Source organism: Lissotriton vulgaris, chromosome 12, assembly GCF_964263255.1.
Source record: "Lissotriton vulgaris chromosome 12, aLisVul1.2, whole genome shotgun sequence".
NCBI lineage: Eukaryota > Metazoa > Chordata > Amphibia > Caudata > Salamandridae > Lissotriton > Lissotriton vulgaris.
The window spans coordinates 729,769,176-729,793,455 of NC_141700.1; the positions used below are offsets into that span (position 1 = coordinate 729,769,176).

Consider the following 24,280-nt stretch of genomic DNA (forward strand, 5'->3'; position numbering starts at 1 on the left):
GAAAATAAAATCTAGGGAGACTACTTGGAAAAGGTGGCTTTGCTACTGAGTGCACTACGGTAATTCTAGTGTCCTCCCACGTGTAACACTAAAATCAAGTTTGGAGCTGGTACTGCACCCACAACAAACCTGTTTTCTCCCTTTCAAATGCATCCTAAGTGTTAAATGTAAACACAGAACAGAAATCTGGAAGGATACAAGCAAGGTCCATTAGGAATTGTCATGGCATCCTGTACTGTTCCTTTGAAGTGTGCCCACGTGTTACATTTGTCTCAACAGACCTGCCAAGCAGGATTGGACTCTGTGCTGTCAAAAGGATGCCCACAACCCCCATCCAGCATATTCTGCTGAACTCAGAACCATCATCTCTGGCCATTCTGGTGGGCCTTTGCTCCTGGGAGGCATTTCACACCTTTTTCACATCATTCAAAGCTAACTACTGGCTGAGAGAAGTTGGTGAACCAAGGCAAATTAGCCTCCAGGAACCTCAGGCAGGTAAAAGTACCTTTCGTAAGGTTACTATTCCTTAATATGTATTAAACTACGACTTCACAGTTGAAATTGATTTGTAATTACTATTAGAAATAGTTGTTTAAATATTTTTGTAGCCGGTCCCATTCCTGAGGTACAGTGTTAGTATTTTAATATGAACTCTGGTTTTCTACATCGGACAGCTAGACCTGCCACAGTTAAAATAGCTTTTAGGGTCATGCTAAGATTAACTTTCTACTTGTCCCTCTTTTAAATACCATGCACAATACATTGTGGGATTCGAGGCTTACATAGGTGTGACTTACTAATATTTTAAAGGGATGTTTTTATCTGTTAAATGGGGTCTATTTTGACAGGTTGCAGTGCATGTTTTGCACTGTTACAGTCAGGCTACAGTGATAGGCCTAAAGTAATTTGCATTGACCCTCAGGTATATTTTGTACCATATACTATGAACATATAGGTAAGTTAAATATACCAATTTGAGTATGCCAATTCAACCATGTTTAAAGGGGAGCACCAGCACTTTACTACTTCAGTTTCAGTTTCAAGTTTATTGTACGACAAAAGAACGACAGGATTGCGTGATCTCAGCATTTGGAACCTAAATGTTAGATCATTGGTTAAACATCATCAGGAGATACATGATCTTATCAAGGACGAGTCCCCTGACTTGTTTTTCTTGACAGAAACTTGGCTGCAGGACACGGACACCTCCATCCTCAATCTGGCCTTCCCCCCGGAATATTGCATCTTCACGCTTAATCGTGCTACTAGAGGGGGAGGCATTGCGATGGCCATCAAGTCGTGCTATCCGTGCGAGTGGAAAGTCTTAAAACTCCCAGGATGTGAGAGCGCTCTCTTCAAAGTTTCGATCAGTCATCACTTTACCTTCTCTGGCATGCTGATTTATCGCCCTCCGGGCTGTGACTCTGCTTTCAGGGCAGCTCTCCCTGACTTAATTAGCACTGAGGCACTAGGATGTGGTAACTTCAATATTCTTGGAGACCTCAATCTCCATTTTGACTGCCCGACCTCCCCCTCTATCAGTAGTATTCTGGCCGATTTAGAGGCCTTGCAACTTACCCAGCTGGTCACATCTTCTACGCATAGGGGAGGGCATATTCTTGATCCTTTTTTTACCAACCTAGAGGGAGCTAGGGCCTTATGCCCTACTCAGATCGCCTGGACAGACCATATGCTGGTGAAAATGCTATGCCCCACTCACGAGCTTCCTTTTATACCTCAGGATAGAACAGTACTTAGGCGACACTGGAACAAACTGAGATTGGAGGATCTTTATCATCTGCTGGAGGAGGCTCCGTTGGGCCCCATAACTGATGTGGAACACGGATACGATCTCTTCTGTGAGTGGATCACTCACGCTCTTGATTCTTTGATCCCCTTGGTCTGGTCTAAGTGTCGTACGAAAGAGCCCAGCCCCTGGTATGATAGCTCTCTAGCGCTTCTTAAAAAAACCTGTAGACAGGCTGAGAGGGTGTGGTGGAAATCGTTTGATCCTAGAATGAAGGCATGCTACCTCGCCAAAATCAAATTTACCATAGGGCGGTGTGTAGAACACGAGCAGCCTTTTATGCCCAAGAATTTCAGAATAGCTCGAATCCATCGAAACTCATCTTTAAGGTGCTAAAGGACCTGATGGCTAAAAGGGCAACGGCGGCGGAAATCTGTTCGGATTCCCACTGCGAGGACCTGGCCTCCTTCTTTCTCGAGAAAGTTCAAGCCATCTATCGAACTTTTCCGAATGGCACTCATTTCTCGGAGCCGGTCAGCCGTAGCCTGGGTGGATGTGAGTCTCTCACTACTCTGCCCTCCTTATCAACTGAGGCCTTTAACACCTTGAGCCTCAAAATTAAATCAGGATCTCCTGCAGATCCGATGAAACCGGCTCAGCTCAGGAATATGTCCCCGCTATGCCGCACTCCGGTGCTTTCTTTGATCAACCTGTCTTTATCTTCAGGTGTAGTTCCCATTAGGTGGAAACAGGCCGTAGTTACACCCATCTTGAAGAAGGCTACCCTTGACCCCCTTAAACCCGAGAACTACCGCCCTATTTCCTTGCTCCCTTGGGCTGCGAAAGTTGCCGAGGCCCATGTGAACAGAATTCTTTCTGACCATCTCACCAGGGCTAACATCCTCGATTCCACCCAGAACGGTTTCCGTGCGGGTCACAGCACGGAGACGGCCCTACTCTCTATGGTCGAACACCTGCGTTCTGTGCTTGATGCGGGTCGGACGGCGGCACTATTGCTATTAGATCTTAGTGCCGCGTTCGACACGATCTCGCACAGGATTTTGCTCCAGCGCCTAGAAGAAGTAGGTGTCACGGGTTCCGCCCTATGCTGGTTTAGTTTGTTTCTTGCCGAACAGTCTTTTAAGGTTGCGATCCTGCCCGGCCAGTCTAAATCTTATCCGTTGGAACTGGGTGTCCCATAGGGCTCTTCGCTAAGTCCCACTCTATTCAACCTTTACGTGAGGCAGCTGGCTGCGGTCGTCAAGCAATGGGGCTTGACGATGGTCTCATATGCAAACGACACGCAGCTGGCGGTCACGTTGAGTGGGGACTCTGACATGGAGGCTCCCAGGTTCCGTGACGGACTACGGGCAGTGGCCAACTGGATGAATTCCAACTGTCTCCAGTTAAACGCCAAAAAGACCGAGGTCATGGTGGTCGGCAAGCAGGCGGAGCTATGGGGTGACCGGTGGTGGCCTCCTGAACTGGGTGTGACCCCCTCTCCAGCATCGGAGATAAAAAATCTAGGGGTTTGGCTGGATCCGACCCTTAGTTTCATCTGCCACACCAAGAAGGTGGCGGCTACCTGCTACGGCATTATCAGAGCTCTAAGACCTATCCTGAAATTTTTCGACGCACCCACCAGGCAACTAGTGGTCCAAGCGTCAGTGTTGTCCCGGCTGGATTATGCTAGCTCGCTTTTGGCAGGGATTAATCAGTCGGAACTCATCCGGCTGCAGCGAGTTCAAAATGCTGCAGCCAGAGTGCTGATCGGTCTGCCAAGGCAGTGTTCTGTCTCAAACATGCTGCACTCTCTCAATTGGCTCCCTGTGAACCAGAGGTTCAAATTCAAGGTATTATGCCTTGCTTTTAAAATCCTCAAGGGTTCATCTCCCCAAATATTGGAGAATTTGTTGGTACCATATGTACCCTCACGAACCCTCAGATCCCTGGGCCAAAACCTGGCAGCTGTTCCGCTCTTCAGGCTGAGTAGAGTCGGTGGTCGTTCTTTTCGGGTGTTAGCGGCGAAGTTGTGGAACTCTCTCCCCCTCACACCCGGGCTCTTGAAGACCTTTTGCAGTTTAGACGCGCCATCAAGACTATTTTATTTGTTTAGCTTTTATTAAATTGTATCACTGTTGTTCCCTCTCTCTGGCCTTTTAACTGAGTTGTGTTTTGTGTACCTTGCAAAGCGCCGGGACGCCCCTTTGCTGGGGCAGCTGAGCGCGGTATAAGTGCGAATAACATAACATAACATAACATAACAATTAAAATTGTTGCAAATATCCAAAACAATTAAATATCTTTGCATCCATGGTTAAAACCATACTACATTAAATACTATATCCTGTTAATTACAGTGTGGGGACTCTACCAACGCATAAAATATTAAAAATACAATAGTTAAAATGTTGTCCAACATCTATGTCACCTAACCAATTAAATTCTAAATAAATCTACTTTTCAGTCCATTTATTGCACAACTTATTCCAATTAAACAGTGTCCTGTTGGTCAGACATCTCTGACCTTCTCCTGATCAGCTTGGAGTAATAGTTTTTTTACTTCTGCCAGGTATTTTACTCCTCGGCAGGCCAGGATTATGGAGGAACCGTCCATCCAGCGTATAACGGCTTGACTACACATGCGGATTTTAAGTTCATTAAAAATAGCTCTTAAGTAGTATCTCCTCCAAGTCATAACAGCTGGATAAACGCAAAAAATATGGATTAGGGATTCCTTTTGATAGCCACACAGGCGACACTGAGGTACTTGTTTGGGTTGTTTCCAGGGCGGCTGTAGCTCTTTCGAATCGTGCAAGCCCAGCCTGTAGTTTATATAAGACTTTTTTAGCTGCCAGCTAAAGTGAGATGTTAGGTATGCTTGCGGTTTCAATCATTTATAAGAAGAAATGATCGTCCACCCGTGCCTGCGTTTAGAAGTTATCATTTTGTCCTCCAGAAAGGATTTCTTTTTACTGCGTCATTAATCACTTTACTAAAAGTTGCTTTGTCTAGGCTTTTCCCTGTCTGCTTGTATTTCCAGGTCAGCCAAACAAGTTCTCAGAAAGCTTCCCCATAAGCTTGTTAATTCTTGGCCCATCTGGAGCTTGATTTCTTCCGAACATAGGCTATCCATTGAGTCTGGTTCTGCGGAACGGAATTTGTGGCAAAGCTTTATAAACCCGCTCATGCTCCGAACTTTTTGATTTTGGAGGCCGAATTCAAGCCGGACTTGGGATGGAGAGGCTGACTTTGGCAAATTAAAAACGGCTTTATAGATCCTTGTCTGGAGATCATTGAGTAACTCCTCCTCCTTGCGACACCACACTTTACTACTTGTTAGCAAGGGTAAAGTGCACAGAGTTGTAAAGCCAGCAAAAATATACAGCAAAAGTCTGGGAAGAACAATATTCAAAATATGGTCATTTTCTTAGGGGAACATAAGCAAAAAATACAAAGCATGCATTAGTATTGCATGGGTGGAGATGTTCTGTCTAATTTGTTGTGTTGAAAGTTCTGTTAGTTGGTGGTTACTAGCGTGTCGACTTCAAACTGTGTTTGGGCTGTGGGTAAAGTGCATTCTAAACATGTGTTCTGGGCAAGGTTGTGTTGGTGTTGCTTGGTCTTGGGGACTCAGAACAACTATTTAAGGCAGTTGTATGCTGTATGGGTGCATGTGGTTTGTTCTGTTCTTAGAGTACTGTTGAGGTAGCCTACAGTGCAACTCATGTAAAGATGATGGAAGTCTGAACATTTAATGTAAACCGAGGACATGGCAATAAATTAAGAGGTGGGTTTGTATGATTAAAGGGAAGGTGGAAGGTATAGCAAAGTGAGTAGATGGGAGGCAGAAAGGGGAGCTGGGACCATTGCCTCTCCGAGCTGGTTTTTGCTGTTTTCGTTCTTTTTCTACCTCCACTTAGAAAAAGACCTGAACTTTCCTGGGTCCATCTCAATTCTCTGCTACCCCAGCGCCAAGACGCATCGGCAATCGAGCGCTTTATAAAGCTTTTACTTACTTACTTACTTACATACTGGCATACAGAATCAGATTTTTCAGCAGCATTTGCTGTTTACTTGAAGTTATCTAAAGATAAAGCCAGATTATGGCATTTCAAAAGTCCTTAAAAAAAGAAAAAGCTCTAATTGTGTGTCTTATCGTTCTATGGCAGAGTTTTTCAGTCTGTGGGGTGAGCCCCCCCCTGGGGCGCGCACTCCACCCTAAAACTTCTCTTTCATTGTTGTCCACTGCTACGTCGCAAGTACGTTTGCGTCCTGCATTTCTACTTTATTTTCAAATGGTGCTTTTCCATTGAAGCACTGCATCCAATAAGCACATATGGACGTCACCACTGACGCTCCACCAATGAGGGGACAGCATCGTCGATGGCAGGAAGTACCGCAAAATTTGCGGGCATAAAGCTCCTGAATACTACTACCTTTTGGTAGTATGGTGCTTTTTCACTCCTGTCGTTTCCCTTGTGTTTGCTGCCGAGGTTATCCTGTGTTTTACAGCTGAATAGAACAGAAAAACCCTGCCAAGGTAGATAGCTAGGTCCCTGGGAGGGGATCCTAAAGATAATGGGGGTGGTGACAGACAAGCTACATATCAGAGACAATAGTACATCACATAAATTCAGTACATCTTTGTTATGAAAAATAGAATTTATTTATTAATGAATCAGTGGCTCAAACATGAGTCCATGTGCAAAATCCAAGGCAAATGTGAGGAGATAAATAAAACATTAAGAATAAGACAGGTCAAGGTTGATCTACACAGAGAACAATCCAAGGTTCATGTCCCACACACATCCACAAACAGTCATTCAGCAGACACTCACTTTCACGCTATCTCACTATGGTCAAGCACTCATGCATATTAGTTCATCGAAGTATGCATTGGCCTGCAGAAAAAGAATGTATAGACTGCTAGGACTGGGGTAACATGGAGGCAAAGCACTGAGGGTAGAACGTTTTTCCTACGACTGCATTCGAGGCCATCCATGTAGATCACGCCAACGCGCGTTTCGATGCAGGGCCTATTTAGGCTGCATCTTCATCAGGGCGACGTGGACCAGGGGGTGGGAACATGTACACTGTAAATAAGAAAGGGGTTTTAATTGTAATCAGGTCTTACTAGTGGGTACATCTTTGATAATATTATCCTTCACTTTTCAGGGATACATTTAACAACTAGCACATAATAACTAAACATTTTTCAATATGAGGACATAGATAAATACTCCAGACTAAACTGAGAGTGACCTCATATTCAGAGCATAAACACACACTTAATGTATTTTAATATAGGAATGTCCTTGAACTAGTTTTTATACCATCTGTATCTGGAGTATTTATCTATGTCCTCATATTGAAAAATGTTTAGTTATTATGTGCTAGTTGTTAAATGTATCCCTGAAAAGTGAAGGATAATATTATCAAAGATGTACCCACTAGTAAGACCTGATTACAATTAAAACCCCTTTCTTATTTACAGTGTACATGCTCCCACCCCCTGGTCCACGTCGCCCTGATGAAGATGCAGCCTAAATAGGCCCTGCATCGAAACGCGCGTTGGCGTGATCTACATGGATGGCCTCGAATGCAGTCGTAGTAAAAACGTTCTACCCTCAGTGCTTTGCCTCCATGTTACCCCAGTCCTAGCAGTCTATACATTCTTTTTCTGCAGGCCAATGCATACTTCGATGAACTAATATGCATGAGTGCTTGACCATAGTGAGATAGCGTGAAAGTGAGTGTCTGCTGAATGACTGTTTGTGGATGTGTGTGTGACATGAACCTTGGATTGTTCTCTGTGTAGATCAACCTTGACCTGTCCTATTCTTAATGTTTTATTTATCTCCTCACATTTGCCTTGGATTTTGCACATGGACTCATGTTTGAGCCACTGATTTATTAATAAATAAATTCTATTTTTCATAACAAAGATGTACTGAATTTATGTGATGTACTATTGTCTCTGATATGTAGCTTGTCTGTCACCACCCCCATTATCTTTAGGATCCCCTCCCAGGGACCTAGCTATCTACCTTGGCAGGGTTTTTCTGTTCTATTCAGCTGCTTACTTCCCCTCCATTTTTCCTGCCTATATCAGAACTAGCCCACTGGGGAACCCCCTTCTATCTTGTTGTTATCCTGTGTTTTACAGCCTCACTGGGAAGGATTTCGCTTCTGAACATTTTACATCGTCAACAAGTAAGTGAAAAGGGCATTTTTACTAGAATGGTGCCCTGTTATTTACAGCCTTAGAGCACACATTCAGTGTTGCCCAGTTCTCGAACTCCGAAGGGGGGGGTGGAGGTGGAACCGATGGGGCACGATGTGCATACTTTAATAATTTAATGATAATTGTTGTCTCCTTTCTATGAATAGCAGTGCAGGTTCAGTTAACATTAAACTGCAGAATGCTGCCATCTAGTGTTTTCCTGACTAATGCCTGAATCATACCTTTATCATGCTCCTAGGCAGGTAGTGTTTTATTAATTGTGCTTTCTAGGAATGAGGCACATATTATTTGTCATGTAATGTCAAGTAATGTAATAGGTTTTTGTATAGCGCTACTATCGCCCTACGGGCATCTTGGCGCTCAGACAAACACGGAACAACTGTACCTGCGGCTCAAGTAATGCTAACATATTGACTAACTTCTAGGAAACAATGGGGTTTTCAAACCCTTTCTAAAATCCATCAAGGAATCGCCTAACCTAAGATTCTGTGGCAGCCCATTCCATAGTTGTGCAGCTATGCTAAAGGCTCTGCCCCCCATTCTAGATAGTTTAAATCTGGGAACCGACATTAAGGCTGTGTTGCAACTAAGCTATTTGAAGTTTACCGATGGTCTGTCAATTAAATTACAGAAACAACATAACTATTGTTTAAAAAAGAACACCACTGCAGCAGTGTGAATAGCGCTGGTGCAAATAGCGCCATTGTTCTTTGCAATAGCAAGAACTTCTCACATGGGATGCAACACAACTCCCACCTGCACCAGTGACTGTCAAGACTTTGAAAGTGTTGAAAATGGCTGTGCCTGAGATGTGGAAGGCTCAAAAGCGACAGCCTGCGGGCAACAGGAACTTATGTCTCGCAGAGTTTGAATTTTAGTGAAAGAGTTGCATGCCTCAGAAAATACTTGTCTAACAGAGTGAGGTCTGTGAGAGCGAGAATACCGGACTCTGCATTCTATGCACCTCTGCATTCATGATCTAAGCATGTTCTGGTCTGAGATTAAAAAGTGTCATACAGTGAGCTTGCAAACTGATGTAATGTATGTTCAGCCACCAAGGTGTGACAACCCCCCACAACACCCAGCTTACACGATTATTCTGTTAGGAGAAGATCAGTGACCTATCAATTTTTGAAACCTCATGTAAGGAGGAAAATGAAAACTTGTGGAATCCGAGCAACACAGGAGCGCATTCGTATCCAAGTAACATATTGAATGCACCTGCTCAGGGCACAAGTCCTAAAACAAGAAGTGGGGGGACTAACCTAGTTAGGCAGTATGCAAGTGACATCTCTGTGCACGACATCACACATGGCATCAGTGGAATTGGCATCACAGAAAATGGCATCACAAGCCACGACTTTACAGGAAGTGGCATCACAAGAAGTGACATCAGATCTAAAGCCCTCACATATATGTCTAGCAGGTCTGTCGTGTGTACGTTTGAGCGCAATGCGAGGCTAATAGCTCAGTGAGCTATGGAAGATGTTATGTGACTTCAACACCTTGCAATCCCCCAGTTTTATGTGACACCTCCTGTACATTCATTTACAAACGTATATAATGTATTGTATATGTAATATGCGCGTAAAGCACTCTGACACCCTGCATTGGGATGAATAGGGTGTTACAGGCAAAAATAGTGGTACTTAAATTATTTCAACGCCTCCTCAGGTGTAGTAAACTCTATATAAATGCAATTTGCTGCATGTAAATACTGGGAAAGACCAACACTTCTGACGTTCTTACAGTGCATGCATATCTCCTAAACATGGACTGAACAAAGTGAAAAGCTGCCTTTCTTAAGTATGTGTGAAGTGCTAACCTTTGTTTCCCCTCCGCTTCATTTGCATCTAGGTGTGAGGCTCCTGACTATTTTTAATGTATTTTAATACTGAGTTATTAATCACTTACACAAAGCAACTTTCCAAAGAATAGAGTGCCACGTTACATAGGTTCTGTATAATTCTGGAAACCTTTATTATTTGTCAAAACCAATTGTGCAATCGGCAGGGCGCGACTCACAGAAAAGCACAAGCAAAGGGCGGGGCCAGTGGAGGTCGGCAGGTTGTTTGTCCTATGCATAATCATTCAATGTTTTACAACTGCTGCTCACTGCCATATGTTCTGCATGCGCACTTGTGGACATGTTTGTGAACATTATCAGCTGTTTGTTCAGTGACTCCTTTCCATGATGCATAGCTCACAAATTACTGGCCATAAGCCTTGTGTTTATATAGCATTTACTGCCCCTGACGAGGCATTGCCTTGATAAATCACCAGTAGCCCATTCCACATTAATGGAAATGTGCATGCCTGTCCTTAATGTTGCGATTAAGAAGAGTAATCTTGGAAAATTGTGTTTTGAGCTGTGGAAACACCTCTGTCATTTAACCACGCCCACTCACAAATCTGCAGTTAACTAAACCCTCTTATTGTGTTGAACATTATTTGCTGGATATGGCCCGGGATATGCGTGTGGCGGTCGAGTATGTAGAGTACCAGATTCCAAAAATTTATGTCAGGAGGTGGGGGGCCGACATTTAAAAAAATTCAGCTGGGGGGGGGCTCAATCTACAAAAGTTTGAAGACCTCTGTTCTATGGTGTCAAAAAACGATGGATGGAGGGCGGGATTTCTGTACTGGGAGTGAGTGTTTGACATTGTTGTGCCACGGTCTTCCACTTCGGCTCTCTCCCTCCCTCCCCAGGCCTCCACTCCCGCTGGTGAATCACTCAGCACTCCATATGAATAGAACTGTTGTTGAGGGAAACGGGGACAGATGCAAAATGAGTGTCATGGAATGTCTGAGTACAGGAGGTCAAGTTTAGACTGAGGGGGGGGGGGGTGTAGATACAGGGCACAGAGAGATAGAAGGGGGGGGCGAGAGAAGCTTTAGAGGGGAGACTCGGGGCAATGAAGAGAGGGAGACCATGAAAAGGAAGAGGGTTAGAGAGATTAATGGAGGTGCGATATACAACGAAACGGAAATCTGGTAAAGACGGGTCGATAGTGATAAAGATGAACTCACTGAAAGGGGGAAAAATGGAAGGCAGAAAGAGAGTGAAGCGAGAGAAGGGGAAGAGAGTAGGAGGGCCGATATAATGAAGTACGGGAGCGGGGAGGCAATTAACGAAAGAGTGAAGAAAGCTTACGAAATAAAGGGGGGTTAAGGAAAGAATGTTTAACCTAGCAAAAGAGGCAGAGGGGGCTAGGGAGGTCGGGAGCGGGAGGGGTAACGCGGAGAAGGAGGAGATACGGGGAAAGGGGGAGAATGATGAGGGGGGCAAAGAGAGTAATAAAGAAATAAAAACAGGAGGAAGAAAAATAACAAAGGGGGTTAGGCGGCGCGCGAGACCTCCGAGCCCGAAGAAGGAGTGTACATGCGTGAGAGGGGAAGCTGCACGAGACGGCAGCGCGTGAGGCAGAGCGCGAGGCTGGGGTCCGGCGCGTGGATGGGAAACGCGCGAGGCTGGGGTCCGGCGCGAGGCTGGAGCCCTGAAGCGAGGGCGCGAGAGGGCCGCGCGGGGAGGACGAGGCTCGGGGACGGGCCGGAGACCCTGCGAGCCGGCACTCCGGAGCGGGGATAACGGGAGGGAGAGGAGGGCGGGAGAGACGTAGGTGGGGGTGGGGGAGGAGACAGCGGAGGCGTTGCGGTGATTTGGGGAAGAAGGGATGGTGAAGAGGGCACGGGAACTGTAGGGGCGGAGTGGGGGCGTAAAAGACAGTTTGGGGGCACACGGCCTATTTGTATGTAGGTGAGGCTAGCGCCGAGAGGGGGCGGCGCTGGAGCGGTGGGCGCAGAGGGTCAGAGGAGGAGGGCTCAATGAAGGCCACCCCCGTGGGGGGGGCAGCCTTGTGATGTAAATACGGAGGGATAGAGGAGAGAGGAGAGAGAAGGAGAGGGAGGTCGGGGCATGCAGAGGAGGAGGAGGGGGGAGAAGGAGGCGGGGCCAGGGAGAGGACAGGGAGTAGGAAGAGCAGGGCAGTGTGGAAGACCCAGGGGCAGCCGCGGAGACCAGGAGAGGGGTGGGCTGTTGAGGATAGGACTGGCAGAGACATGTAGGAGGGTGGAAGGTAGGAGCAGGGGTGGCAAGGAGGAGGAGGGCTGAAAGTTCAGGGGTAGAGGTCCGCCCTGAACAGGAGCTCCGTCTGGGAGACCCGGCAGCACATCTGGCCGTGATGCTGCACGGCTCATCCCTACAGCAGAGGACTCATCGGCACACCCGGCCATCAGGACCGTAGGGATTACTATAAAACCCTCCCACTCACCTGGGCATACCTTGGCATATCAGGGCGCCATGCAAGCCTTATCCGTGCAGCATAGGAAGCCCGAGACTCCTCAGGTATGCGGTTAGACGCGTCAGTAGCACCGCTCGGGCTCTAAGAGGCATTAGTGTATCAGTGGATGAAGTAAAACTCGTCAACACTCCCAGACTCATCAGCTGGCCCATCGGGCGCGCAGGACGGTAACCAGCACAGCAGGGACACTGCGCGACAGACCAGCACGTGCGCCAAGACTTCTTATTCACATTGTTAATGCAACTCAGCTTCCAGGAGAACTCATCAGCACATCTGGACACGCCGAGGACTCCTCAGCACATCAGACTCTGTTATAAATCACATCATCTGCACGACTGAACTGGGTTGTAAATCTCACCAGCACATGCCTTGGACCAGAAAACCAGCTGGAAAACCCCCGAGCAGAGCAACCAGAAGCCGCCTCCCATCCCACTTGTGACCGAGGTGAGCGCTGCCATGGGAGCCTTGAGCTTTTTTATGGGGGATGAAGTGCTGGAAGTTGTGTTCACTTTTGTCATAGTCAGAGAACAGTAAAAATAATATGTTCTTTCCAACAGAGAGAGAAGTAACAGAAAGAGAGAGAACAGAGGTGGAGACACTTATGGGGATGGGGGGGGGGGGGGGGGGGGGGCAACAGACAACAATAGAAATAGAGAGAGCGAGACGCCCCAGATGAGGAAATAGAGTGACAAGCAGACCGACCAATGGAGAGAGAGAATAGCGGGGGAGGGGTGGACACACGGAGAGACACACAGAGAGTGAGACAGTGGGAGTTACACCATAGTCTGGGGCTGAGGGAGGGTGGCTCTTAGAGGGTCGCAGTGTCCCCTGCTGTGGCTGCAGCTTGCCAGGTGAGTTCGACCTTGTTAGATGGGGCGCAGGATATCTCAGGGGCGCAGGTATCAGCAGTGCAGCATGTGCAGTGGCACCCGTGCCCAGTGGTGCGAGGAACCCTCTCCACCCTAGTTAGTACTGTTTTTAGTACCAAACCAAGGGATTGGGAGAGGAGTGCAATCTTCTCGCTGGCATGATGGCCCGTGGAGCCCTTGCTTCGCCACCCGACAGTGGAGTCGCGATATTTTGTGAAGTGTGGTAGTTTATGCGATGACCTGCAAACGCTCGTCAAGTGAGACGCAGTAGTTCGAAGGTGAGGTGCAATAAGTTGTGATGTGGTTGAAAAGGTTTGTGTGGTGAGTCGCAACACTTTGTCAGATGTCGAGTGACAGCTAGAGAAGTGAGTTGCAATAGCTTGCCAGGGAGCCGCGACATGAGGTGTGATGGCTTGTGAGGTGACATGAGGTGTGATGGCTTGTGAAGTGACATGAGGTGTGGTGGCTTGTGAAGTGACATGAGGTGTGATGGCTTGTGAAGGGAGTTGCAATAGCTTGCCAGGGAGCTGCGACATGGGGTGTGATGGCTTGTGAAGTGGCATGAGGTGTGATGGCTTGTGAGGTGACATGAGGTGTGATGGCTTGTGAAGGGATTTGCAATAGCTTGTCAGTGAGCTGTGACATGAGGTGTGATGGCTTGTGAAGTGACATGAGGTGTGATGGCTTGTGAAGGGAGTTGCAATAGCTTGTCAGGGAGCTACGACATGAGGTGGGATGGCTTGTGAAGGGAGTTGCAATAGCTTGTCAGGGAGCTACGACATGAGGTGTGATGGCTTGTGAGGTGACATGAGGTGTGATGGCTTGTGAAGGAGTTGCAATAGCTTGCCAGGGAGCTGCGACATGAGGTGGGATGGCTTGTGAAGTGAGTTGCAATAGCTTGTCAGGGAGCTGCGACATGAGGTGTGATGGCTTGTGAGGTGACATGAGGTGTGATGGCTTGTGAGGTGACATGAGGTGTGATGGCCTGTGAAGTGAGTTACAATAGCTTGCCAGGGAGCTGCGACATGAGGTGTGATGGCTTGTGAAGTGATGAGGTGTGATGGGTTGTGAAGGGAGTTGCAATAGCTTGTCAGGGAGCTGCGACATGAGGTGTGATGGCTTGTGAAGTGATGAGGTGTGATGGCTTGTGAAGTGAGTTACAATAGCTTGCCAGGGAGCTGCGACATGAGGTGTGATGGCTTGTGAAGTGATGAGGTGTGATGGCTTGTGAAGTGAGTTACAATAGCTTGCCAGGGAGCTGCGACATGAGGTGTGATGGCTTGTGAAGTGACATGAGGTGTGATGGCTTGTGAAGTGAGTTGCAATAGCTTGTCAGGGAGCTGCGACATGAGGTGTGATGGCTTGTGAGGTGACATGAGGTGTGATGGCTTGTGAGGTGACATGAGGTGTGATGGCTTGTGAAGTGAGTTACAATAGCTTGCCAGGGAGCTGCGACATGAGGTGTGATGGCTTGTGAAGTGATGAGGTGTGATGGCTTGTGAAGGAGTTACAATAGCTTGTCAGGGAGCTGCGACATGAGGTGTGATAGCTTGTGAAGTGATGAGGTGTGATGGCTTGTGAAGGGATTTGCAATAGCTTGTCAGTGAGCTGTGACATGAGGTGTGATGGCTTGTGAAGTGACATGAGGTGTGATGGCTTGTGAAGGGAGTTGCAATAACTTGTCAGGGAGCTACGACATGAGGTGTGATGGCTTGTGAGGTGACATGAGGTGTGATGGCTTGTGAAGGAGTTGCAATAGCTTGTCAGGGAGCTTCGACATGAGGTGTGATGGCTTGTGAAGGAGTTGCAATAGCTTGTCAGGGAGCTGCGACATGAGATGTGATGTCTTGAGAAGTGAGTTGTGATAGCTTGTCAGAGAGCCACGACATGAGGTGTGATGGCTTGTGAAGTGAGTTGCAATAGCTTGTCAGGGAGCTGCGACATGAGGTGTGATGGCTTGTGAGGTGACATGAGGTGTGATGGCTTGTGAGGTGACATGAGGTGTGATGGCTTGTGAAGTGAGTTACAATAGCTTGCCAGGGAGCTGCGACATGAGGTGTGATGGCTTGTGAAGTGATGAGGTGTGATGGCTTGTGAAGGGAGTTACAATAGCTTGTCAGGGAGCTGCGACATGAGGTGTGATGGCTTGTGAGGTGGCATGAGGTGTGATGGCTTGTGAAGGAGTTGCAATAGCTTGTCAGGGAGCTGCGACATAAGATGTCTTGAGAAGTGAGTTGTGATAGCTTGTCAGAGAGCCGCGACATGAGGTGTGATGGCTTGTGAAGTGACATGAGGTGGGGTGGCTTGTGAGGTGACATGAGGTGGGGTGGCTTGTGAGGTGATATGAGGTTTGATGGCTTGTGAAGGAGTTGCAATAGCTTGTCAGGGAGCTGCGACATGAGGTGTGATGGCTTGTGAAGTGAGTCCCGTTAGCCTTGAAGGTGGGTCGCGATGGCCTGGAATACGGGGTGGCTGGGCAGCGTGAAAGGCTGGCCTCGCTGACATTGGCTCTTTCTTCCCTTTAAAGGGCCTCTTCCGATAGCCCCCATGTGTCCTCGCAGATAACGCCCCGCCCCGCATTGGGCTCACAAAAGCTTTCAAAGTGAGTCGCGACAGTTGCTCGGTTTGCATGATAGAGTGCGAGCGGGGATGTGATAGTCTGCAGCGTGTCACGATAGTCCGTGAGCTGAGTCGCCATCCCATGCAGGCCCAGCCACAGTAGCCTTGAAGGCAGCATGGCATGGTAGCCCCCCAGAGCAGCCCCAGGTCACACAACGGCACTCTAGGCCTTTGACCAAGAGTGGCTTTTTAGGTCGAGGACTATCGGTTCTGCCGTAAGGCAGAAACCGGAAGTCGGAGATTTAATGATTCTTAGAGTGCTGCATTTATCCCTCCCTCTTTTTGCTCTTTCTCCATTGGCTGGCTTCCTAAATGGAGGCCAGCCATTGGAGGAGAGAGCCATCCCTCCAAAGAAGCCCCGTCTTTTTCGGATTTGGGGGCGTCATTTTTGCTGTTCTTTAGACAGTGACGTCCTCCGTCACTCAGAACAGCAAAATACGCCCCCAATTCCGAAAAAATTTCAAAAGCTTGTGGCCGCCATTTTAAGTCTTCTTGTGATGAGGTAGGCTGCTGTCCTCGTTTCCCGCTGTCTTTTTCCCGCCCCCCCTCCCGCTGTCCGTCTCTGTTTCCGCCCTCCTCCCGCTGAATCGGTCGGCCGTTGTATTCTTTCCCTGCCGTGGTCTTTTTCCCGCCCCCCCTCCCACTGTCCGTGTTTGTTCCCACCCTCCTCCCGCTGATTAGGTCGGCCGCTGTGGGATTCGGTAGCTGTTCCCGGCCCTTTTTTTTTTTTTGTTGCTGCGTGCGGTTTTTCTCTTTGTTGCCTCCTTCTCCTTGTTTGTTACACGCTCCATATCTAGCGCTGTTGCTGTGGGAGGCATTTGGGTTGAGGGCTTGCAGTCACCCCTCGCTCTGCTGGGTGGCAGCCGAGAGCCTGCGCTGGGCCCGAGGAGCTCTGCCCACAGCCTGGCGAGTGCACCCGGAGCTCCGGCACCGCACACGGCTGAGGAGAAAGAGGAGGACCAGAGGAGCTCAAGGCCGAGGTGCAAGCTCCCCTCGCACGGCATCGAGTGTGTGCTGACAGCCCGCGCCCCTGCCGCCCACCCCGGGCTCTGCCCCTGCTCTGCGCGGTGACCTCCAGGTAAGCAGGTACGAGTCTCTGGGGCGGCTGTGGCACTGGCGGTGCAACCAGGAAGAGCGCGGGGACTGGCAGGCACCGGGAGGGATTCCTCTGCGCACAAGCACGGTGTGACCCTCGGTGCCCCCCTGTCACCGTCCCCACCTGCCGTGCCCTGCCTCTGTAACTCACTCTCAAACCCTGCTTTTCCGTCTTGTCCAGCTACCCACCTACCCACCTAATATCCTAAGAGTCCCGAGCCCTGGTCCCGCTCTTCCCCTGAATCCCCCCGCCCTCATAGACACCCCCGTGCCACGTTAGTGCCCGTGCACACAGGCGGCAGCTAGTTCAGTGCCTCGGAAGCGCGGCCGCTCGGGAAAGGTTGCTTTGGAGGGAACCTGAGGCCAGTGGGACATTTATTCCTATGGACACATCAGCTACACCTAGTTAAGCTAGGAACCCCTCGGTCGGGGTATTTGAGACAAAATGGTAGACATGTCAGAGAGGACTGGAGGTGTGCAGGTCCCCTCACACATCCAGGTACGGTGGACATTACAGTGGTGGGGAGCGGGGGTTTGCGGCCAGTAACATTACACGTTTATAGTCTCGATTATACGGCATGTTATGTGGCGTGATGCACGGGTGGTGTGGAGAGTACCCAAACATGTCCATCATCTCTGGTCGTGGCTGATTTGCAGTTTATTGTATACACAGCACCGTTGTCCTCCCGCTGTGTCCTGTTGTACTGTACTCTACTGTATTGTATAGTTATTTATAAATATGTGTGTAGACTGTTTACTATGTTAATGTGTAAGAGGGTTGTGTTGTGTATTGTGTCGTGCTATGCGCCATGAGAGGCCAGTGTGTGTGGGGCGCTGCTATGCACGTTTAAGAAGCGCATGTGTGCAAAAGTGTCATATTTGTGTGCCTGTTCTAAGGGAGTTGTGTGTGTGATTGTGAAGGGGTTGCTATGTGTCCGAAGGTGTGTGGCCATGGAATAGGTGTGACTGTGTAAGGGATTGTGCAGGTGTGAAGGAGTGTGCAGGTACGATTATGTAATGGGGATCGAGCTGTCCTGGGGTATATTGTGTGCACGGGCACTGTAGGTCTGCACATGCGAGGGGTGCAGGTTGAGTAACAGAGGTATGTGCGCTTCTAAGAGGGGGTGCATTGTGTTTAAGCGTGTACTATGTGTGCAAGTGCTGCAGTGCGTATCAGCATTCTAGGTGTAAATGTATAAAGGTGTAGTGTGTGAAACAGCACAGGGCGTGTAATCTGTAGATGTTTTTATGCATATGGTGCAGTGTGGGCTAATGGAAGTGTAGATATTCGTATTCACTGACACAACGTTTACTTCAAGTACGCTGCAAAGGTGGAACATGCTCACATGTATATGTCTGAGTGGATTGCGGTGTTAAGTGACTACATGGATGGCGTGGAGGTAAAAGGCTGTACTCCGTCAGACGTGTACCGTGTTCAGTGAATTAACGGATGTTGTATGAAAGAGGCCGCGGTCCCATCACACCTGTGCAGTGCTCGGTGAATGATTGATGTTGAGTGACAGGCCGGGGTCCCATTTCCAGCCCCTGGAGGGCTGAACTATGCACACACCGACATACGTGTATGCATTTCCTTTCACCATGTACAGCGTCGACGACTCCTCAGCAGACTCCTCGCGCCCCTATTCTGCCCGTTTGTTTGAAGCCCCCGATATAAGGAATCGCATACACAAGCAGGCGTGATTCTATCCCTGTTTGTATATTTTCTGCTGCACAGCTTTTCCCGCCCCCTCCCCCCGCCCCAACAACCAATAAGACAATGTCTCTTCAGAATACATTGTCATTAGTTTGCTGACTTTCAGTTTGAATTTGTATTTGTTGAACCTGTACTCGGTGTTTGTAGTACTTTGTGACAGGGGAATCAGGTTCAGGTCTTGGCGTCGGCTCAACATTCTGTGATTCTGAGCAAATCACTTAATCTCCTCGTGCCTACCAAAAAGCTGAATGTGTCCTTCTGTAATTTAACTGGTGCTCGTGTAAAGCGCTCCAATAATTTCGTGTCGAGTTCGCGTTATATAAAACTGCAAAAACCAAAAACAAAGTGTTGTGAGATAGGATAGGCGTGTTGGGGATAGATAACATGAAGAGTGAGTGTGTGTAATGGCGTATGTGCCCCATGAAGTCACTGGTGAGAGGTTGCCCCTCATAGACCCCTGGTTATGTGGGCATGCTGGTTCCCTGTTCCTCTGCCCTGGCATTTGGCACTGATCTCCCTCTGCCCAACCTGTTTGATGTCTACCCATATGAAGCATGACTGGGCAGAAATTGCATCGTTTATCAATGAAGAATTCACGGAAAGTGGTGCTAGAGGTGATAAATGACCCACCCAGTGCCCATCAGTCGTTGTGCCAACCAGAATATCCAGCTGCCACTCCATGTGCCCAGTGGCTCTAGTAGGGTGCACCGAGAACCTCTTTTCTGTGGTAGCGGGCCATGGCTGTTTTACAGTTAGTAATAATGCACATGACCTTTGTCGTCTTCCCTGTTTTCTTGCCCACACCTAAAACACTGATGCCCAGCTACACCCGCAGACATCTCTGGAGAAGACATCACTCAGTGCCAAACTTACCCCTAGATGTGGGCAACCTGATGCAGGCTGAACAGCAGAAAGCAAGCTGTGCTGAGCCCACAAAGGAAGGCAAACTGCAAGGAGAGCTGCTCTCCATTCCAACTTTAGATGTTGCCTTGCTGGCCATCTCTGCGCTCAAACTTGTGTCTTGAAAAAAAGAACAAAAACAATTTTTGTTGCGAAGCTTTTACAGCTCACCCCCCGCAGTTCCCTTCATTCCATCGAGGGGGAGTGGCAGGGCCAATACTGCCAAGCTTTCAGTGCCCGGCACTTCCGGTCAAAGGCTTCGCACCTGCACTTCTAAGCAGATCTGCTGCACTAGACCCATCACTTCTCAGCAGGTCTTGCATACTAGTACCTGCACTTCTCAGCTTCATTGGTATGCTAGCTCCTGCATTTCTCAGCAGATCTGTGTACTGTCACGAGCACTTCTCAGCAGACCTCGCATACTAGCAGCCGCACTTCTCATTGCATTTGCTTTCCCTCTTTCGCACGTAAGCACTTCTCAAAACAGGGCTGCTGCTCTTCTAATGGACCATGTAAAGTACATTCTAAGCAGGGTTGCTTCTCTTCTAATGGGACAGTGTAAACATAATTCTAAGCAGGGCTGCTACTCTTCTATCGGGACTGTGTAAACAAGCTCATAAGCAGGGCTGCTAGTCTTCTAATGGGACTGTGTAAACAAGCTTCTAAGCACGGCTGCTGCAGTAGTAGTTTATACAGGGCTTCAAGAGGTGCGGGGCTCGCCATTCGCAGACCTGTTAAAAATTAAAAACCAGCGCTGAAATACCGCCCTTCTTGACACTATGACTATAGTCATGTGACCCGAGTCTAGGCCTGGCCCAGAAGACTCTCTGAGGAGGCTGTGTGATGCTGCGGTGGCTCGAGCTCCTGCAGCTTTGAGAAGTAAGTGGGAGTCGTGGGGTGCTGCAATGAAGCCTGTGCGTGTGTGATTATGTAATTCCAAAAGAGAGCGCACTATCGGCAGATGTCACAGTGGGTGCCGGTCGGGTACAAAAATCACTGTAATTCACAAGTTTTGTAGTGTCCTGGCATGCCTGCATGTTGCTCTATTGCTAATTTATTATTTACCATGTTTGAAACTGTTCTTGTCTGCCTAATTGGGGTGAAAGGTGAAGTGGGCCTCTTTCGATTAGAACGTAGCATTTTCCCTTCCATTTCTGCTTTTGGCCATCTCTCTCCTCCAATCTCAACCATACCCATTCTTTTTATTATCTCTTTCCCTCTCACCTCCTTTTGTCTACCTCCTCCACTCTCCCTGCTCCCATTGTCGCTCTCCTCCTCTCTCTCCATTTTTTCTCTTCTTCCTTCGCTTTTTCCTTCTGATCCCTTTACCTCCACCTTTTTTGTGCTAAAAGAATGATAATACCTGTAATCAAGTGTGTGTATCCGTGCCTTCCTTTAAGTTCGCTGTGCTGGCTCTCCTGCCCCCTGGCTGTGCTTGCTCCCCTGCCCCCTGGCTGAGCTTGCTCCCCTGCACACTGGCTGTGCTTGCTCCCCTGCCCCCTCGCTCTGCTTGCTCTCCTGTGTGTGTGGCTCTGGGTGTTTGTGTGGGCTCTGGGTGTGTGTGTGGGCTCTGGGTGTGTGTGTGGGCTCTGGGTGTGTGTGTGTGTGGGCTCTGGGTGTGTGTGTGTGGGCTCTGGGTGTGTGCGGGGGGCTCTGGGTGTGTGCGGGGGGCTCTGGGTGTGTGCGGGGGGCTCTGGGTGTGTGTGTGTGGGGCTCTGGGTGTGTGTGTGTGGGGCTCTGGGTGTGTGTGTGTGGGGCTCTGGGTGTGTGTGTGGGGCTCTGGGTGTGTGTGTGGGGGGTCTCTGGGTGTGTGTGGTGGTCTCTGGGTGTGTGTGGCTCTGGGTGGGTGTGTGTGGCTCTGGGTGTGTGTCTCTGGGTGTGGGTGTGTGTCTCTGGGTGTGTGGGTGTGTGTTACTCTGGGTGTGTGGGTGTGTGTGTGGCTCTTGGTGTGTGGGTGTGTGTGTGGCTCTGGGTGTGTGGGTGTGTGTGTGGGGCTCTGGGTGTGTGTGTGGTGGGCTCTGGGTGTGTGTGTGGTGGTCTCTGGGTGTGTGTGTGGTGGTCTCTGGGTGTGTGTGTGGGGCTCTGGGTGTGTGTGGGGCGTTGGTTGTGTGTGTGGGGCGTTGGGTGTGTGTGGGGGGGCGTTGGGTGTGTGTGGAGGCTCTGTGTGTGCGGCTCTGTATGTGTGTGTGGGTGGCTTTGTGTGTGTGGCTCTGTGTGGGTGTAAATGCAATAGGTCCTGCATTTGCGAGCGATTACGCTATTGGCATTGTAAATGACAATGCCATTTATTTAACGATTAAGCTATTGGCAATGTAAATGACAATGCCATTTATTTTTTGTAGGTGGCTCTATGTGTGGATAGCTTTTTTTGTAGGTGGCTCTATATGTGGGTGGCTCTGTTTGTGTGTGGGTGGCTCTGTGATAATGACTCTGGGTGGCTCTGTGTGGGTGGCTCTGTGTGGGTGGCTCTGTATATGTGTGGCTCTGTGTGGGTGTAAAGGCAATAGGTCATGCATTTGCGAGCAATTAAGCTATTGGCATTGTAAATGACAATGCCATTTGTTTATGATTTAAAAAAAAAGTCATGAGCAATGCCAATAGCTCTACCTTTAATAATGCCGAGACCATTGCATTGTAAATGCTTGTTATTACTTCTACCACCTACGCAAAGGTCAGGCGAAAACTTTGTAACTTCGTTTATTTTCTAAATCTTTTTGCTTCGGGACATAAACAATTGTGACTTTGCGACACTTTTATGATGTATGGTACTGTTGTAGTATCAGAAAACACAGTCCACGTCTCTGTTTCCACAATGACATTGTGCAAAGAAGAGCTCCGCAAAAGATAAACTATGACCCGTCACCATTTCCATTGCACGTAATCTCGTGTAATTTGAATTTACACTTGTTACGAGTAAATCCACCCCCATTATACTATTGTTGTGTAATTATTCCTTTTGCATAAAACGTGTTGCACATGCGCACAGAAGATTAGAATATTCCTAACGACGAGATTTAAGATGCTGCAGTTTGTGGGCTTATGTTTCTTGCGCTACTTTTTCTGACCTTAAGTGTGTTCTCACCTCCATTGCATTTTACGCTAATATATAGCATCAAATGCCATTTTGCATTTCACGAGATTAGATGTAATTACCCATCATTTTCTATTCTTCCTTGGTGTTATTGTACATGGTAATCTCCGCATATGCCGTCATTGCTACCAAATAACTGCACTTATGTGTTTAGAAAGCAAAACAGAGGGAGAGATGGACACAAGGGAGTAGCCAGAAAATGAAAATATCCTCCCCCCACTTCAAACCAATGCTCTTATGGCACCAAGCAAACAAAGCAAGTCATTGCAACCCTCCCTAGAAGACCTCTTTTGTCTCTTTCATTCAAGAATCTGTCCATTCATCCTTCCATCCACCTGCTGATATCTACCATTTTTCCTTTACATCTGTCGTTCATTCATTCATTGGTGGCCTTCCACTCTGGGACCATCTCCTGTCCCCAAAGAGGCTGTAAAAAACCTGGGTGTGATGTTGGACAACTCACTCTCCATGGAAACTCATGCTAAGAGAGTGGCAGGCACCTGTTATGGTCGCCTGCGTTCTCTTAAACCTATCCTTGGATTCTTTGAGCCTTGCATCCGCCAGACTATAATTCAGGCCTTAGTCTTATCCCATCTAGACTACTGCAATGTCCTGATGCTAGGCTCCAACTTGACGGTGATAAACAGACTTCAGAGAGCTCAGAATGCCGCGGCGCGCATCCTCTTCGCTCTGCCAAAAAGATGCCACACCTCCCCTATTCTCCATCGGTTACATTGGCTTCCCGTTAAACAACGTATCCAGTTCAAAAGCCTCTGCCTAATGCATAAAATCTTGTATAATACCGCCCCTCAAACCTTGCTGGGACTCTGCTCCTTCTATGTCCCCTCGCGCGCCCTTCGTTCAGCCGACCTGTCACTGGCACGCACGACTAAGATCCGTAGGTGCCGAGCGGGTGGTCGCTCTTTTAGGCATCTGGCGCCGAAGCTTTGGAATTCGATCCCCCTTGGGGCTCGGGCCACTTCCAACCACTTGCTGTTCCGCAAACAGATTAAAACGTGGCTGTTCTCTTCCATTTAGCTCCATCCTCTTCCATCTAGCTCCACTTTCTCTGTTGTGTTGCTCTGCTTCCAGGTATGTCCGCAGCGCTGGGACGCCCCATTGCTGGGGTAGCCATGCGCTATATAAGCAGAATTAACATAACATAACATAACATCCATCACTCAGTCTTTCTTCATTCTGTCTACTTGCCCATCTATATCCAAACCTATCCATTAAACCGAGCCACTCATCCATCCTTCATTTCTCTCATCATCTGTCCATTCTCAGTTTCACTCATCCATTCACCCTTCCGCCCATCCTCCCTTTCACTCATCCATCCTTACATCCAATCTTTCATTCATTCATCCATCTACCCATCCATCCTTTCACTCTCCCATCTATCCACCTATTCACTCACATCCATCCATCCTATCACTCGCACACCTTTGCCTGCCAAGCTGCAGACGGAAGAGACCCATCAAGAACATCACCCTGGCTGTAGCTGTTAAAGGTGCGGTTCATAATGCCCCAGCATCCACCCTTTTACTCACCCATCCATCCTTTCGTTCATCCATCCATTCAGTCATCCATCCATACTTTAACTCACTCATGCATCTATACTTTACATCAATTCACCCTTTCAATCATCCATCAATTCACCCTTTCAATCATCCATCCATCCACCCTTTCATCCATCC

General features: G+C 48.3%; 1 protein-coding gene across 2 annotated transcripts in view; it reads left to right on the top strand.

Moving 5' to 3' along the window:
* Window positions 1–11,882: 11,882 nt before the first annotated feature.
* GAL3ST4 (galactose-3-O-sulfotransferase 4) overlaps window positions 11,883–24,280 on the top strand; it is a 97,163-nt gene continuing 84,765 nt past the window's right edge. Inside the window, exon 1 of one of the 2 annotated variants that reach the window (XM_086945996.1) lies at window positions 11,883–12,739. The gene's annotated coding sequence lies outside the window, so the exon portion shown is untranslated. Of the gene's footprint in view, window positions 12,740–13,081; window positions 13,147–24,280 lie in introns of those variants that run through there. The other variant, XM_086945998.1, reaches the window with a different exon arrangement.